The 14021-nt window shown below is 45.8% G+C and overlaps 1 protein-coding gene across 15 annotated transcripts in view; it reads left to right on the plus strand.

Moving 5' to 3' along the window:
• DENND1A (DENN domain containing 1A) overlaps window positions 1–14021 on the plus strand; it is a 509324-nt gene that overhangs the window by 350984 nt on the left and 144319 nt on the right. The gene's annotated exons all lie outside the window — the stretch shown is intronic.

Raw genomic sequence — 14021 nt, forward strand, 5'->3', positions numbered from 1 at the left:
TAAAGGCCAGGGCTCTTTGTTTCTTTGTTTTAACCCATAGCATTTTATTGTATTAAATGACGAAAGGTGAATTATATGTCAGGCAGTGCATTTCATGTGTAGACTTTGACAGTGAATTATACATTGTTAAGAATTTTTTTTTTTTTTAACCACTATGACTGTGTCATGTGTCTGAGACCCAGAGTAATAGTGAACACCTTCTTTTCTCTTCAGCCGGAGCATACTCTCTGCCAAGTGAGGGGCTCAGGAAGCAGCAGCCTCATGCCACCTTGTTCCTTGTCTCCTGTCCAGCACTTTGGCCTGACTTTCTAAGCTGTCTCAGCTTCAGGCAAGGTCATGGTCACATAACAAGAAGGCTGCACCCTCTTCTTGCTTCCTTAGAACTACTTCCCTGAGGTCCTCCAAAGCCCTCAGTTGAAGCAAGTTTCCCATATCCTGCTTGTCTCCAAATGTGGCAGCTCTGATTCTCTGTCCTGACCTTGGGCCCAGCCAAACCAGTCAGGTTCGGTGCTAATTTGAGAGCAGTATAATTCAAGAAAGATACTCTTGTCTTTCCATCTCTAAGAGGAAATTAGGATAACTGGCCCAGCCCTTCTGGTGTTGCTGAGAACTGACAGACGTGAGGTATCTCCACTCTTAAAATGTTCTCGTTATTGTCATGTATGTGTCTAGAATCCAGAGACTGTTGAATCTTGGTGGGAATTGCTGGGTATATGACCTGGGCACAAGCTGCTCCTCAGAAGAAGTTTATGGTTGTACTTGCACTTGTTTCTAAAAGGCATTGGGTTTAAGGACAGAAGCCCTGGATCTCAAAGCTCGGCTCCGTACTCCTAAGCTGTAACGACCTTGAACAAGCCACTTAATCTCTTTAAACTTCAGTTTCTTCACCTGTGAAATGAGGATGAGAATACTTATTATTCTACATCTCCAGATGGTTATAAGGATCAAATGAGCCATGAAAAGTTTCATAGGGAAGGTGAAACTTGACCTGAATCTGATGGCTTAGGCTTGGAAAAAGAAAGGTAGAGCATCCCTCTCTCTGGGCATGGGGGTAACTGAGTGAGCAAGGGCCTGGAGGCAGTACCCCTCATGGCCACTTTGTCTGGAGTCCTGGCTTCGGGTAGGGAGAACAGGCTGCAGGAGATGTTGGAGCAAAATCTGACAGAGCCCAGGATGCTGGGCTGGAAGTGTGAACTTCACCCTGTAGGGAATGTTAGTTTTTGAACAGAAATATGATTAGACTGAAGTCATGTTTGACCAGTAACACAGTTTTGGATTGAAAGGGGCGTTGGAAGCAGAGACCAGGGGGCTGTCAGAGAGCCCTCTGGTGGTGATACCAGGAAGACATACTAGGAAGAAGAAATGACAAGCAGAGTCTGCAAAGATTGAAAATATGGGAGACAAGGGGCAAGAGGGATCAAAATGTCTCCCAAGATTTGGACCTGGGAGAAAGTGATAATGCCCGTAAGTAGAAAAAGTGAAAACTTGATGCCAAGGTGTTCCCAGTAGCAGTATTTATCATGGTAAAAACAGGGAACAGACTTAAGTGTTCATAATAGGCCACTGGTTAAATAAATTAAAATATATCCACGCGCTAGAATATTATGTAGTCATTAAAAGTAGCTTCTGAAGATAGGATGATGGGTTTGGTTGTGAACATGGTACATTTCACTGAGTCTAAGCTGCCTGCCAGTCAATCATAAGATGTACCATTACTCCAGGTACCATTACGAAACAGGAGAGGGTACTGTCTTTGGGTGCCATCAGTTGTGGGGCACATCCAGATTTCAGAGATGTTACAGTGTGAAGACATCGGCGTCTTAGAATCAATGAAATATGACAGATTTGTCGTGCTTACAGTCCATTCATCTGCTCCCAAATAGGTTTTTTGTGGGAGGCCAGGAGGGAAGCCAGAGGGCCTGAAATTTTCTGGCCAAGCATCATCACCGTGTTATCTTGTTGGTTTTTAAACCACAGATTTTATTCTAGGCAATTCTCCTTATCGGAAAGATGGGCTAACAACACTTCCCATGCACGACTGTTAGGGGAGTTAATTAAAATAATTGACTGCAAAGCAGATATGAGCCCAAGAAGGAATGAGGGTGGGTGGGCACTGGCCACATGGGGGAGACATGGGGGATGCTACCTGGGGTGAGCCTGTTTTGGGTGGCAGCACGGAGCTGAGAGGTTAGGATGTCCTCCCCAGGGCCACTTGCCTTTTAGTTGTTTCTCTGGTTATAAAAATAGCACCTGCTCTTGGTTTAAAAAAAAATAGCAAGAAAGAAAGAAAAAGAAAAAAAATGTTTAAAGTAACAGAGGACTAGGAATGGGAAAACACCCATAATCCTATCACCTGGGGTCAACACAACATGTTAACATGTTTCTACCTAGGCTCTAGGGTTTTAGGATTCGTTTTGGTTTTGTTCTTTGGTTTTTTACTTAAAGACAGTTGAGGTGTTCCTGGCAAAGAAATCCAGTTCCTAGTTATTTGGTTTTGCCTTTTAGTATGTTGTAAGCATTTTTTCACATTATATAAAACCTCTTCTTCAACATCATTTATAGCGGCAGCACGTGTCCCATCAGGTGACCCCAGGGGTTCTTAGCCCTGGCGTGGATCAGAGTCACCTGTGGGGCCCTGAAAAGAGGCAGGTGTCTGAGATTTTTATCAAGTTCCCACAATTTGCAGTCAGTGCCGAGGCCCACCACCCTATTCTAACTGTGGGTCTTTTGGTTGTCAGTAACCTTTCACCGTTTTAAATCACACTGTGATGAACGTCTTTGTAGAAATCTTCACGCACGGTCCGAGTTATTTCCTCAGGTGGAATCCCTCGTGTGGGTTCACTCAGTCGAAGGATCCGAGCGCACTGGAGCCTTTGATACGTAGGGCGAGGCCGGAGGCCGGGGCGGCAGCGGGGCAGCCTGGAGGAGGGAGCCTGTGGGGCCGACTTCAGGGCCGGGCTCCAGCAGCAGCCTTGGGTGCGGAGAACATTCCGCGGCCGGTGGCAGAGGAGCCCGCGGCGTGGAGGGCGCAGCCCCTCGGCTGCTCTGTCGCGCCCCACGCGGTCGCCGCCCCGCAGCACGTGCCAGCTTCCCCCCCGGGCTGGTGGCTGCGGCCACAGGGCTTGGGCCACTGTGAAGTCACAGAGTTTGGATTTTTTAAAGCGTGGAACGTGACACCCTGGACGGTGCTCCCTGCTGCTCGGCGCCCCTGCCCGCCCCTGCCCGCCCCTGCCCGCCCCTGCCCGCCCGCGGGCCGACATGTGCCGCCTCCCTCCCCGGGGCTTCCCGGAGGCTTTGAACCCTTTGGCCTTTTCTTTTCCCCCCTTTCCCACTGGAACGATCTCAAAATGCCGCCGGCTGCGGACTCTCAGGCTCCGTGTCCTTTCCCTGGCCCGGAAGGGAGGAGGCCGGCGGCCCCCACCGGGGCGGACACAGGCCTGTGCCCGCTCGGCCGCGTCTTCAGGGCCAGGTGAACGGCGTCTCTCGTCTCTCGGGGCTCAGAATGGGGACCCCGGGGGACCCCAGGGTGTCCAGTTACCGCTGAGCTCACTTGGCGGCGCCTCCCACGAGGCCGAGGCCGGGCGGAGCCCTGCTCGCCTGCAAGTCGCCCCGCTTCTGGGACCGCAGCCGCCCCCTACAGCTGGCCCCTTCCCGTCCGAGGACAGAGGGGGGTAAAGGCTGAGACTGCTGGTGGCTTCCCGGCGAGTCGTAGAGCCAGAGGCCGACTCAGCCCTCTCCCGCCACACCCTCTTGCCTCGTCTTTGTTCTGGTTTCCTCGGGCTCCGTGTCAATGGCTCTGCTCTCCGCACCTCCGGTGCCGGGCCCGGGTCACCGAGTCCAGGCGACAGTCCATTTTGGGATGGCAGGTGGAAGGCTGGGCGAGGGGGACTAGGGAACGGGGAAGTGTGTGAGCCGGGGTTGTGTTCAGTGGGTTCAGCGCAAACACATCGCATCCCACCTTGTCTTTAGGCTCTGGAGGTTGGTGCTACCTGGCAGAGAGCAAAGTGTCTGCAAACCGCAAGGGCATGTGACCCATTTTGCAGTCACCCAGAGAATATGAGGTGCAAAGCCCAAGATATTTAGTGATATCAGCCACACCAACTTGTTCTTGTCCACATAAATGACACAACCACAAGCAGCCAGGCAGCCCCATTCGGAAAAACCCCCTTTATCCATGTCAAGCAGCAGCCCAGGCTCCAGCTCATTTATTTAGGCCTTTCTTGCTCCCTGACACGCCTCCTAGCAGTTGCCAGGCAACTCTGGGAGTAGCAGTGTGTGTTAGGGATTAACTAGTTAGGGCTGGGGTCCTTTTTGGCAAGAAGGGGATAAAAGACAAGTGATTTTAATTGCCCGGCCAAGGATCCTTTCTGTGCTTGGTGGAAGATTGCAACTTTTGGAGGATATGTATAGCAGTGTGGTTCTTGAATTTGCCTCGAATGTTCCCCCTTTCTCCCCCTCAGGGAGAACAAATGAATTTTTAAAAGACTCTTACTTTTACCACACTCCTTTGTTTAAAATTATATCATCGTGAAATCTGAATAAGACTAACCTACCACCCTCTTTTTGGAAGACAGCACGAAGGCCTCAGTTTTAAAGAACTTTCAAAAATAGAATTGTGTGCTTTAATTTCATGCTTTTTTCTGTTCAGAGTTTCTCATATCTCACACGTGGAGTCATCTCAAGAGGGTACATTTGAAGGTACTTGTTCCCATGTCTGACCCACTGCAGGTCTTGGTAAATGTTAAAGAGCAAAACTGATAGATAGTGGTGCTTTCCGACTCATCCTTTTCTGGGCCAAGATCTGCAGAAAGGCCAGTGTAGATGGAGTACTGTGAGAGTTGTTGATCCAACAAGCCAGTGTGGCTCCCTCTGAGTTAGCCTGCTCGCTGGGCCTCCCCAGGAGAAATGGAGCTCTGCCTCTGCCCTCAGGGAGCCAGCGCTGGGGTGAGGGCAGTGAGCAGACAGCCACCATCGTGTGCCCTCAAGGAGGCTGTACAGGCAGCATCCAGCTCCTGTAGTCCCTGCTCACTTAGTCTATCCCAGGAGGCTCGGCTTCCAGATTCAGCTGTGGGTACTCCGGCATCATCCATCTCACAGCCCTTGATTTTGCACATGATTCTGCTGAGTCATAGTTATCCACCTAAAAAACCCCTTAAAGATGGAGAAGTTAAGATAAAAGCAAATTGATAGCCCGGCTTTCAAGCGTGAACGGACGAGGCTGTGTTGGAACAGGTTGGAAAAACACCATGTATATCTGTTTCCTGGTTGAGTAATGCCATTGATCTCATGGCTTCAAAAAACAACTATATTTACATGCATTTTTAGTGTAACAGAAAACAGAGGAATATTTAGAAACTGGAAAAATTAAAACATGATAGTCCCACCGAACTAACACAACTACCTTCCCTACTAAAAGGTGTAGTATATTCTCTTTATTTTTCATTTTGCAAAGTGTTCACATAGCTGCTATCAAATCTAAGTTAAACGTTTGTTTCTCCATTTAACATTACGTCCTATGTGTCCTTGTATAACAGCCGAACATTCCATCAAGTACAGCTATCATAATTTCTGTAACTACCCACATCGGACATTTAGATCGTTTCTAATCTTCTAATACTATAATTAATACTGCACCAAACACCTTTGTGAATAAAGCTCTGAAATATTGCACTTTGAAGGCTTCTGAATAGAAGAAATACAAGTCAGCGTGCAGGAGCCTGACTTTGGGTGCCGGCTTGTCACAACGTGGTAAGGAGCAAATTTGTATTAACTCGGTCTAACCGCAGCTCAAAATGGAAAGCATGAAGAACCCTTCATGGTGTGTGCTCCCTGCTGTCCACATAGGTGAGCAGAGGATGCCCAGAACGTGTATAAAGGATGTCACTAATTTGTTCCTCCATCTTTTGCTAAAAAAAATGTTTGAGGATCCTTCAAGCAATGTGTATAGTAAGATGAGAGATAGGACGTAAAGGAAGCAGGGGAAAGGAGAAAGCCTGGAAGAGGCTGGTGTGTGTGCGCCTCTGTGCTGGCTCTGAGATTCCTCTCACTGCGTGGGAGCATAGAGCTGGAAATCAAACTTGCGTCTCCCGAGCCCATGCTTTTTCTCTTCTTCCCCACCTTCCCTTCTTTTGGTGGTAAAACATAAATAGCATAAGTTTTCCATTCCAGCCATTGCTAGGTACACAATTCAGTGGCATTAATTACAGCCACAGCACCGCATGACCACCATCACTATATTTTCAAAATTTTTCATTACCCCAGACAGAAACTCTGAACCCATTTTTTTTTAACTCTGAACCCATTAAGCAATAACTCCCCACTCCCCTGTCCCATCAGTCCTTGGTTACCTCTAATCTACTCTATGAATTTCCCTATTCTAGATATTCCGTGTAAGTGAAATTACTGTTTGTCCTCCTGCATATGGCTTATTTCCCTGAGCATAACATTTTCAGGATTCACCCACACTGTAGCAGGTGTCAGTACTTTAAAAAGCTGAGTAATATTCCCCTGTGTTATGTGTCTACCACATTTTGTTTATCAATTCTTCTGTTGATGGACACTTGGGTGGCTTCTACTTTTCAGCCATGGTGAATCCCTTAGTGAACATTCCTGTGTATATATCTGTTGGAGTCCCTGTTTTTAGTTCTTTGGGGGTATAAACCTAGGAATGGAATTGTTGGGTCAGATGTCATTTTATTTTTGAGGAACAACTGAATTGTTTTCCACACAGAGCCCATGCTCTCTTTAAGCAGACAATGGTATGTGAAGCAATGATATGTACCCATGAATATTCTGTAGGAAAAGTCAGTGAAAGTTTTTCTTGTTTTTCCAATTTATGTTAAGGCAAGCAGATAGCCAAAATCTGCAGTCCTGAGCTAAACAGATGCATTGACAACAGGAGTCTATAGTGGTCTAGAGAAGGGGCTAGTAACTTACTGGTTGCCATTTCTTTCTCCTTTTAGTGTTCATCCCAAGTCAAGATGGTAACCCTGGGAATGAAGCACACACAGATAAGGGGAAGTAACACCACTGGGACTCCAGGGGGCCACCACTGTGGCTCTGTGGCCCTAAGTAGCAAGGAGGCAGAGTGGGATGGAAAGAGTATGTTTGGAGCCACCTGGGTTTTTGTGCTGGTTCTAAGAAGTCACTTAACTTCTCCAAGCTTCTTTCTCATCTGTGAAATCAAGTAATGCCTACCTTATAGGACTGCTGATAAAAATAGCAATAATGCATGTAAAACACCAGCACAGTGTTTTTGCTAACGGTAAATACTAACGAAATGATAATAACTGTCTTGGGTCAAGAAAGTAGAGGAGAATGAGACTGCCACATTCTAGAATGACAGTGGCCAAATATTCTTGTTCAGGTGTCAGATTACCTGAAACCATTCACAATACAAAAGAGATTTTGGCCTCTTTATTCCATCTCGTGAAGTAACTGAAGGTTTGGCTTTTATTTCAAATGATACATAAAAGATTTATAAGAAAACATAAGATCAAGTAAGTATTGAAGGAAATAATTATTCATTCATGTTGTTGCTGACCAGCACCTAGAGACAAATATGAGGGTGGTAGATAACAAGGGTTTAACATTGAGAAATACATTAGAGTCTATTTTTTTAATGCACAAGAGAAAATATAATTAATCTTTTTTTTTTTGTATCCTATCAAAACATTTTGTGCCTCTTGGGAGAGGATGACCATCATTTGATACTGACCCCAAGTCTCTATGGTCCGCCTCCCTGGCTGGGGACACTGATGTTGCTCGTGAACATGGTTTAGGAGTCTTGGCATCTTGCAGCCACACCACAAATGTTTGCTGAACTGAGGGCCATTGTTCTAAAACAGTGAAAAGTAAGTCCTTAAGTGAGAGAAAAATGAGAACTGGCAGGAAATCAGCTTAAACATGATGATCATGATGATCATGCTTACCTGAATGACTTTTAAAAGCATCACTGAATATGACCAAAAAGAATTCCTGTATGTTCTAAAATGCTTGAAAAAATAAACCATAGCTAGTGATATCTTAGACTACGCAAAGGGGGATATTCTGTACTTTAACTTGATCTCATATCATAAGCTCGGCGACTTTCTTATTTTGTTCCTCACATAGTCTGATATTTGGTCGGTGCTCATTAAATATTTGTTGAACGTGTGGATGAACAAATGAATGATACCTGTTTCCTGTGCTATGCATCAGAAACACTAGTGGCCATATTTCAGTGTTGCACAATATAGATGGCTTAGTTAAAAACAAAACAAAACACAGCTCCATTAGAGTGTGATAAGAATCTGACGCAAACACCCTACCATGAATGTATAAATGTAAAACATAGGCACAACCCAGCCACTACGTGGTAGCTAACCAGAGGCAGTTGGGGTCTGGAGAAGATCACCCTCTGTGAGGTCACCACATGCAGTAAATACTCACTCAGGTCTAGTGAGGAACGTGTGAGAGAGGAGTGTATTAATGGAGTAAACCCACTTTTAAATACTGTATCTTTGTGGAAGCAGTGGCAAAGAGAAATGGTTGCTGTTATTGGAGTTTTAAGTCAAATGATCTCACTTTAGGATCTTTTACTTTTTCGGGGAGACTCTGAAAAAGAGACCTTTCTGATCCACGTTCAAGCAGTGATCATGTAGAGCCTAAAACGGTGATCTGTGACTCCATGTACTGGCTAGACTGTGAGCTGAAGGACAGGATTCTCTTGTATTCTTTCTTCTACCCCCAGCACAGTAGCGGCTCAGCAACCTAACACAGGGTGGTGGTGGATTTGTTCTGTGGAGGACATTATGGTATTTGTGATGATTAGAGGATAAGATTTTAGATTTATTGCTTGCTACCCACCCTCCCAGACGTGAATCCACCCTGATTTTCTGAGGGCGTGTATACATTCTCAGAAATACACAGCTGCGTTATGTTCAGTCTTGTGTTACCCTTTTCACAAAGAAATGGGAAAACCCACTCTGGAAGGCAGTGGAGTGTCATGATTACTCATGTATCCTCGGCACAGAGCCTGATATATAGAAAGGGCTCAACAGTGATCTGTGGGGTGAATGAAATTATAATTGTTCTTCAGTTGTTTGGTAGCTGAAACGTAGTTTTGCTAAATAAATCATTAAGACTTGAAGTCTTGAGGAAAAGAAGATAATGCAAAGCATTTGTTATATGCTAGACTCCTTACAGATAGTCAATTACTTGATTTTTACGGTCCTCATATGAAGAGAGTAGTGTATCCCCATTTTGCTGATGAGAAACCAAGGCTGAGGTTATGTCACTTTTTGAAGAAATGGCAGAGCCAAGATTCGGACCCTCCATCTGCCTGAATCTAGCAACCACGCTCTTTCCTCTGACCGCTCACCGCAATGGTGATTACCATATGGTCCGTGTTATGTACAATTTGAGGGCATTTCAGAAGCACACTGAGCTGGTTTCCTCTTAGTAGTCCATGTCTCCAATCTGTGCGTGTTTCTTGAAAAATACAGGTTAAACTAACACCATTTATAAACTAGTTTGCAAAGGGGAAATGTCAAAATTTTAGATATCTTTTAAGAAACGTTTCTTAAATAGATAATTTTAATTGCCGAATATTTTGTTGTTTAAATATTTTATATTTATGGTGATAATTGGATGGGAAAAAAAGTCATACTTACAAGGGCAGCCCTCCCTCCTCTTTTCCTGGGCTGACACCTAGTGGTGAGTTTTGTCATGGCTGTGTTAATCTGGGTGTTCAATTTTGACTGTAGCTGTCAATTGATTTTAGGATTTTTAAAAAATCAGTTATTTTCATCATAATAAAAGTAGCCGCATTTGTATAAGGCTAACTTATTAGGGCTCATAACAATGGAACTTTGATTTGATTTAACATGAAACTTAAGTCCATCACATCAAGGCTTGCTAGCAGAAAATGATGTTATTTAAAATCTTGGGGTACTTGGGGCACCTGGCGGGCTCACTCGGTAAAGCATGTGACTCTTGATCTTGGGTTCATGAGCTTGAGCCCCACATTAGGCATAGAGATTACATAAGTTAAATAAAAAGGTGGGGGCAGCCCTGGTGGCCCAGCAATTTAGCGCTGCCTTCAGCCCGGGTTGTGATCCTGGGGACCCAGGATCGAGTTCTGCGTCGGGCTCCTGCACGGAGCCTGCTTCTCCCTCTGCCTGTGTCTCTGCCTCTCTGTGTGTGTGTGTCTGTCATGAATAAATAAATAAAATCTTTAAAAAGTAAAATAAAATTAAAAAAGGAGGGACGCCTGGGTGGCTCAGTGGTTTAGCGCCACCTTCAGCCCAGGGCGTGATCCTGGAGACCCGGGATCGAGTCCCAAGTCAGGCTCCCTGCGTGGAGCCTGCTTCTCCCTCTGCCTGTGTCTCTGCCTCTCTCTCTGTGTGGGTCTCATGAAAAAATAAATAAAGTCTTACATGCATATATATAAAATCTTGGGGTACGTGTCATGCCCCTTCCCCCAACCTGACTGGTAACCATGGCAACCACCAAGTCCTGGACACTGGCTCACACACACTGACAAGATTCAATCATTGCACTTCAAGATGATGCAGGGCAGAGACAGGATTGCACTAAGGTACGGTTACTCCTATGGTAGAATGTTGGGCAAGGTAGTAGCCCTCCAGAAGCAGGATGAATTGCTCGCTCTGCCTGGGTGCCAAGAGGAAGTTTCCCAGGGACAGATGCCCATGGGTGGCACCTTACAGAAGGAATAGCACTTCCCCAGGAGCAGGGGCTCACACAAAGGCAAGGGGTGTGGGAACTACACAGCACAGTTAGGTACCAGGGATGGTCACTTGACTGGAGCATGGACAGGGGAGAAGCCGAGGGTAAAGTGGGAAGGGGCCAGCTCCAGCCCATGAAAGACCCAGATGGCCACAAAAGGGTTTTAGCACAAATACCATAAACCAGCGTTTCTAGAACAACGTTCCTGGAAATATTAGGTCTACAAGATGTTAGGGTTTTTGATCACATAAAATTTGGGACTGTTGCACATTGTGTACTTTTTTTTTTTTTTTTTTTAGATACTTACTACGCATATTGCTAAAGCCTGGCTGTAAAAAAAAATCTGGTTAACTTTGTTTAACGTAGCATTTTTCAAAAACCCTATCTCCCACAAAATACCTATTAACATTCCATGCATCTACTAGTCCTCACCACAGTTGGGGAAACACTTCTGTAGCTAATGATTGATGATGAATTTTTCCCACTCTAAGGCCCTGGAATTAGGATACCAACTATAGTCATTTTATGCCCCCCGCCCCCCCCCCAGTTGCTGTGAACCTCAAAGTGTGTGCCCTTTCCAAAGGCTTTCTTGTCTGGCCAGACAGAGGTTTGTGGCCAATGTGTGGTCCTGAGACATAGAGCCCAGCCATCCCTCGACTCTCAGTTTGGGATCCCAATCTGCCAGTTGGTTCCCCCGGTCCAGCAACTTGATCAGCGTCTCAGTCAGGATCTAACCAGGGCCAACAAACACCCCTTCAGATGTTCACAAGAGGGGAGATCATTCAAGGAAGTGGTTATCCAACTGAGAGAGGAGCAGAGACGCAAAAAGGGGCAGAGAGGTAATCCAGAGATCGGCCACAGCTGAGGTGGTGCCCCTGAGGCCAGGGCGGGGGTCAGAGTCGGGGTCACCTGACCAAAGCTGGACCCAGTGGGTCTGTGCAGTGGGCGCCTGAGTCAGAGAGGAGGCAGGACGACCCGCCCAGCAGCGATAGAGGAGAAAACCTCAGCTGCTTCTTCCTATCATCTTCCTCCCCGGTCCCTCACATAGACCCAACCAGGCAGGAAGGCAGCTGACCTGGGAGCCCAGGAGATTCAGCCTGTCTTCTGCACAGGACGGCGCAGAGGAGTGCAGAGTGGGTCTAAGGTCAGACAGGGAGCTCCCAGATCCCAGACACTAAGCTATTTAGTGATGCACCCCACCCCGCCCAGGCAAGTACTGAACAGCATGCTGAAGCTAAAAGCTCCCTGATTTCTAGTTATACCTGGTGCCAACCTGAGCTCTGCCTCTTCTCAACTGTGTGCCTCTAGGAGGGTTACTATAGCTTTCAGAACCCTAGTTCCTCAATTGTAAAATAGGAAAAAGAACCTGTACTCGAATGATACCTTTCCGGGGCCTCCTTGACATATTTGTGGCTAGTTTCTGTTTTTGTTTTTGTTGTGTTTCTCTTTTAAGATTTTATTTAAAATATGAGAAACAGACATTCATGAGAGACGCAGAGAGAAGCAGGCTGCCTGCGAGGAGCTTGATGCGGGACGTAATCCCAGGACCCTGGGATCATGCCCTGAGCCAAAGGCAGAGGCTCATCCGCGGAGCCACCCAGGCATCCCTGGTTTCTGTTTTATAATGAAATAAGAACAAGGTATTTACAACTTTTTGAGCTCAGCGTGGAGCTAACAGGAGTGTTAGAACTCTATGTATGTTGGTCAACCGCTCTAAACTTCAGTGAATTGGCTGGAGTTGTATTAGATAGCATCATGATCTAGTAGATGTCTGGTTTCTTAATATACTCCCTTCCTGGGGATGTGAGAGTGAGAGGAAGCTCATAAAGTGGGCAACAGAATGTTCAGGTGTCAGAGAGGCTCTCTGCGTGTACTGTCGCTACCAGTTCCGTACAAGGTAAAGAAAATTGAGATTCAAGGAGAGCTGCCACTTAAGAGATGTTAAACCTTGGGGATTATGCCCTTCTTGAACCACAGATGTTTCTTATGTTATGGGGAGAAAAATGCTATCCTCATTAAAACTATTTTAAGAACTGAATGAGATTACAGGTATAAATTACTTGTCCACCCATCCTCCCCGCCCTCCCCAGCAAACGGTGGAGGCACCTTCCACCTTACCCAGTGAATGCCCAATTCACCAGCAGCCACATTCCACGTGGCTGGTGTGGAAGGATTTTGGGGAAGCCTTAACAGGAGATTATTTAGGTTTGATTTGCTGGTCCTGTTAGTGATATGGCCTGGCAGGCCTCCACTCACCCTGTTCTCCTGTCACAGCTCACTGGCATTATTCATAAACCATTTGCTTGAGACTTTCTTTGCCCATGTTCCCACTATGATGCATTTTGAGTCTCCTCTTCACGACATTTAAAAATGGTCTGTAGGTTTTGGGGGTGTCCTGAGCAAGTCAGTTGTCAGCTTAAAAGGCCATTATCCTTTGAAGGGGAACTTTTATCCTGAGTTCATTAGTTTTATCCTCATTTGATGAGTGTTGGGCAAACAAACAATAAAAAAGATGGGGGGAAGGGGGAGAAGGGAAAACCCATCTGGTAAATACATACTTCTTGCCCTTTATTTTTATTTTTTTGGTTAAATGTGCATGGTATTATCCCCAAATTGATAGGTAATAATATAATAGGAATAATATGTTATTATATATTATATATATAATAGGAAATAATATAAATCAATGACTTGGAACAAGCATTTCTCAAGACCCTCCCTTTGCCTGACATGCATGGTTCTAGATGCTTGGAGATGCAGCACCTGACAAGATAAAGTCCCAGCCCTTGAATTCCTTATATTGTAGGCAGACACAGGAAACAAAGATGAAAGTCGGTGAGTAATGTGTCAATTAAAAAGAAAGCCAAGGAAGGAGATAGAGCCCCAGCTGAGGTAGGGGCTAGTAAGAGATGGAACTGGATTGGAGGCCAGGTCTCCCTGCCTGTAGAATTCATGTTTTTTCCCACTGGTCCCAGTCTGCTTCCAGTCCTCTTTGGTGATGGTTTCCAGCAGCTAGTGAAGCAACATGAACTCAGACATTTTGCTTCTTATTCTGGAGTTGATGATCCAGTGTGTCAGGATGGCGACATTGCAATCCTAGGGTACAGAAGACATTTTTGCTACACTCTCTGCTGTGAGCAGCATGTAGCTATTTCCTTCATCTCTCTGGTTTCCCAAACACATTTAATCTTGATGCAGAAAGCATCTTGGCAGCTTGGACTCAAGCCCTAGTGCTGAGGAGCCCAGTCTGTCCTAGAGGAGGGTCCCGGTGACTGCTGGCTCAAAGGAACTCA

The sequence above is a fragment of the Canis lupus genome, chromosome 9, assembly GCF_011100685.1.
Source record: "Canis lupus familiaris isolate Mischka breed German Shepherd chromosome 9, alternate assembly UU_Cfam_GSD_1.0, whole genome shotgun sequence".
NCBI lineage: Eukaryota > Metazoa > Chordata > Mammalia > Carnivora > Canidae > Canis > Canis lupus.